This window comes from Capra hircus, unplaced genomic scaffold (assembly GCF_001704415.2).
Source record: "Capra hircus breed San Clemente unplaced genomic scaffold, ASM170441v1, whole genome shotgun sequence".
Taxonomy (NCBI): Eukaryota; Metazoa; Chordata; class Mammalia; order Artiodactyla; family Bovidae; genus Capra; species Capra hircus.
The window spans coordinates 2,748-7,239 of record NW_017216975.1 but is presented as its reverse complement, the minus strand read 5'-3'; the positions used below and the strand labels follow the sequence as shown (position 1 = coordinate 7,239).

The following is a 4,492-nucleotide window of genomic DNA, read 5'->3' as shown; positions in this document are numbered from 1 at the left end:
AGGTCGGCTCTGCACGTCAGCAGAAGTGCTGCTCTGCCAGGGCAGGGTGGGTTGGGGGCATTGCCTGAGGTGCCCCCCGTGGCAGCAGCGTCTCTTGTGCAGGGACCTGCAGCATCTCGGTCGGGGGAGCGGCAGGCGGCGTCCCAGCGGGCCCCGAGGAGCATCGAGAGTCGCCGGCTGTGTTTCCGGTGAGGCCTGGCCGGCCGCTGACCACAGGAGCCCTTCCGTGTGTCCGCGACTTGGGCCTGGAGTCGGGGGCTGCTGGGTGGCTCTGTCTGTCCCCTCCGCACCCGCTGGTGTGCACGCACACACGCATGCATGCACACACACACACAGCCATCTGCCACCTTCACCGGTCAGTGCATCCTCTGGGTGGCCCGAAGCCGGGCCCAGGGCCGTGTTCTCCGTGACCCTCGGGGAGCAGTGGCCGGTCCTCTGGTGGCAGGACAGTCACCTCGCAGACGCAGCAGCGGGGTGTGGGCGGCATTGAGACCAGGAGCCTGTGCCTGCAGCGGTGCAGGGGGCACGCAGGCAGCCCAGCTCGGCCAGGTTAGGCGTGCAGCAGTGCCCCGGGTGTCGGGAGGGTCACCAGTGCCCCGAGTGGGGGGTGGAGGGTGTAAAGACTTGGTGTCTCTCCCGGCGCCTCGGGACACAGCTACCCCCAACCCCACCCACCTCCCAGGCCCTCGTTGCAGGTCCAACAGGCCGGCCCTTCGTGCAGTGGGACACTCGGGCTCACAGCCACAGGGCAGGGGAATGGCCAGGAGGAGATGATGGGGGTCAGGGAGGAGGGCGGGGCTTCCCTGGTGACTGTAAGCGGAGGAGGCTGGGCTCCAGGAGCCCCCTCCCCGACCCCATGATGTGCCTGCAGGCTGTTCCCAAAGGCTCTGGGACCAGGGTGGAACCCTAGGCTCTGTATCAGGGCCGAGCTCGGGAGGCTGCATGTTCCGGGGGGTGGGGAGCCGGCCACCCACTGGAGATGAGCCTGGGCTACAGGCAATGGTACTGACCATCCGCGGCCACGGGCCAGCGGCTGTTTCTAGGCCTCTTCCTGGGCCTGGAGGTGGTCCGCATCCCCCAAAGCCTCCAGAGAGGCGTCCTCCCGGGAATGGCCGGGCATCCGTCCAGCCACGTGGCCTGCCTGTGCATCTTCGGCCACGCGGGTTCCCTGTGCTTGGAGCCAGCGGGGGGAGGTGGGTGTGGCGAGCCGTCTCTGGCCGGAGGGGCAGGGGTTGTGGGATGCGCTGCCGCTCAGATGTGATCAAGTAGAGCGGGGTTGGGGGCAGAGGCGCTGGATCAGGCCACACCGCCAGAGCCCCATGGTATCACTTCCTCTGGCACTGACCCAGCTGTGCTCCCCTCCAGCAGGCAGAGGGCAGCGTGCACAGCCCGCGTGGTCTCCTCCAGCGGGGTCCGAGCCATGCCAGCTCCGCCTGTACAACAGCCTGACCCGGAGGAAGGTAGGGGGCTGCGGGTAGTGGGGGTGGCTCTGGAGGACCCCTCGGCTGGCGGGGGAGTGTCCTCCGCAGGGCTGTGTTCGGGAGCGCCGCGTGCACACCCGTGTGGCACACCTCCTGGGGCTGCCCTCAGCTTCCTGGCTCTGGGTGTGCGCAGGGCCAGGAGTCTGCATGCCCTCTGGGGACACGTGGTGGCACCTGCGGTCACAGTGCCAGCCGAGTGAGGCCCGTGGCGGTCAGGAGCTCGGCAGGCGTGAGGGCGAAGGCAGGTTCGCCCTGGACTGGCCAGGGCTCGCTCAGCGGGATCAGAGGCTCCAGGGGTTTGCCCAGGGCTGACGCATTTCCCTGGGCCAGCACCCTGAGCAGACGGGCAGCCTGGTCCCCCTCGTGGACTGGTTGGGAACAGCGGGCCCTGAACTGACCTGAGACTTTGGGCAGCAGGCGGAGGCCTCACTCCCTAGGCTGGATCCTCCAGGAGTGTGGGTCCCGGCAGCTGGGTAAGGAAAGCTCACGTTGTTCTGGGAGCGAGTGCTGGACAGTCGGCGCGCTCGGCTCTGGCCTGGCTCACAGCAGGTCCTGAGGAACAGAGGCTGCTCTCGTTAAAGCAGCAGAATGGGGCGCCCGTCTCCTTGACCCCCGGCCTGTGTCCGTGAGTGGAGTCCCAGGGAGGAGGGGGCCTGCTCCCCGGGCCCCTGGGTCGTGGAGCTCACGGTCCCGGGGCCAGTGCGGCGCCCCAGCCCCAGCCCGGACTGCGGCTTGCTTCAAGCTACGCGGTCCTGTGAACGTGCGCAAGCCGCTCGTGGCCGGCACTCGTCCTGCGCCCCTCGAGACGGTCATTCCCTCCTTTCCATCCAAGGACGTGTTTGCGCCGCAAGACAGAAAGGGGGTGACGTGGTACTGCTGCGGGGCCCACCGTCTATGACGCCCTCGCACATGGGGCACGCCAGGTAGGACCCCCCCTGCCGAGCGGAGGCGCGGCGCCCAGTCTTCAGGTGGAAGCTTCTCATTCCGCTAATGCTCTATGGGGAAAAGCTAGCGTCCAGGCAACCAAGCAGAGGGTAGGCCCGCAGCCCCGACGCGGCCCTCTGGACTCTGAACAGACGCTCTCCTTCTTGCGCCTGAGCGCCCTCCCACCCGGTGCCCTGGGGCCGGCCCAGGCTGGGGCTGTGGGGCGAGGCCGGGCCCCTCTCCAGGGCTGTGTGTGCGGTGCTGCAGGTGGAAATGCGGGCCCCTCTCCCGCACTGCGCGTGCTGTGCCCGTGAAATGCGGGCCCTCTCTAGCGCACGCGTGCTGTGCCCGTGGAAAGGCGAGACCCTCTCTCGCGCCACGCGTGCTGTGAGGGTGGAAAGGCGGGCCCTCGCCCGCGCGTGCTGTGCGGGTGGAAAGGCGGCCCCTCTCTCGCGCGCGCGTGCTGTGCGGGTGGAAAGGCGGGCCCTCTCCGCCGCGCGTGCTGTGCCCGTGGAAAGGCGGGCCCTCTCCCGCAGTGCGTGCTGTGCCCGTGGAAAGGCGGCCCCTCTCCCGCAGTGGCGTGCTGTGCCCGTGGAAAGGCGCGCCCCTCTCCCGCAGTGCGTGCTGTGCCGTGGAAAGGCGCGCCCCTCTCCCGCACGCGCGTGCTGTGCGGGTGGAAAGGCGGGCCCTCTCCCGCGCGCGTGCTGTGCCCGTGGAAAGCGGGCCCTCTCCCGCAGTGCGTGCTGTGCCCGTGAAGGCGCGCCCTCTCCCGCACCGCGCGTGCTGTGCGGGTGGAAAGGCGGGCCCCTCTCCCGCACGCGCGTGCTGTGCCGTGAAAGGCGGCCCTCTCCCGCGCGTGCTGTGCGGTGGAAAGGCGGGCCCTCTCCGCAGTGCGTGCTGTGCGGGTGGAAAGGCGGGCCCCTCTCCCGCGCGTGCTGTGCGGGTGGAAAGGCGGGCCCCTCTCCCTCGCGCGTGCTGTGCCGTGGAAAGGCGGGCCCTCTCCCGCACCGCGCGTCGCTGTGCGGGTGGAAAGGCCTGTCTCCCGTCGCTGCAGGTCTTACATCTCCTTCGATATCCTGAGAAGAGTGCTGAGGGATTACTTCAAATTCGACGTCTTCTACTGCATGAACATCACGGACATTGACGATAAGGTGAAGGGAGTTCTTAGGATTAAATTTTAAATACAGAGGATGGCACGGGGGAAGAAACTGTGAGTTAGTAAACCCACGTTGGCTCAGCCAGCTCAGCTGGTGCACGCTGTTTGAACCCCCGCCGGCGCCCCGTGGGACTTGTATTGTGGTGTATGCGGATGACGCTTTGTGTTCACCTGCTTTGATGCTGTTGAAACCCGGGTACATGTGAGCAACCCCCGGGCGGGGTGGCGGAGGGTGGGCTCGGGCTGACCCTGCTCAGAAGGGCGAGGGGGAGCGCGTTCTCGGATGCCGCCTGTAGCAGCCAGGACCCCTACCGCCCCTGGCTCAGGGTCGCCCTTTGCGCGGGCACTGGGCACTGCCGGCTGACCCCGCTTCCCTCCTCTGCGCCCAGATCATCAAGAGAGCCCGGCAGAACTACCTGTTGAGCGTACCCGAGACGCAACCCCCGGCAGGGCAGCTGCTGGAGGACATGCGAGCCGCCCTGCAGGTGAGTCACTGCTGCTCCGGGTCCCCATGTCCCCCCGTCCACCCGTCCCCAGCACAGGGGCCGTTGTCAGCGGGCTCCGTGACACGCAGGGTGACGAGGTCTCCGTCATGGAGCTCCTCCGGGCCGTGGAAAACCACCAGCAGAGACACCCGAGGGGGGCAGGGCGGGGGGCGGGGAGGGTGACCACTTCCGCCACTTACGGGAGACGCCCAGCGCCGGTCACCGTGGTCAGCGCTGACTTGGGAACCTTCCCCGTGGAGTCACAACCGAATCAAAGGCCTGTGACCAAGAGGCGAAGCTGCAGGCTTCTTAAGTGGGTGGTCCTGGAGGTTTTCAGAGTTATCTGCGTAAATTACTTTTCTCCAGTCTAACATTTTGTTTTGAAAAAACAGTATTACAGATTGTGGTTATTTTGAGGTCAGATAAGGCAAGTTCTTTTTCTTAAT

General features: G+C 67.2%; 1 long non-coding RNA gene across 1 annotated transcript; it reads left to right on the top strand.

Moving 5' to 3' along the window:
* Positions 1–2,381: 2,381 nt before the first annotated feature.
* Positions 2,382–3,987, top strand: LOC108635490. Its single transcript, XR_001917807.1, has 3 exons — positions 2,382–2,404; positions 3,460–3,556; positions 3,951–3,987. It is a non-coding gene; the product is annotated as an uncharacterized LOC108635490 (long non-coding RNA).
* The last annotated feature ends 505 nt before the right edge of the window (positions 3,988–4,492 follow it).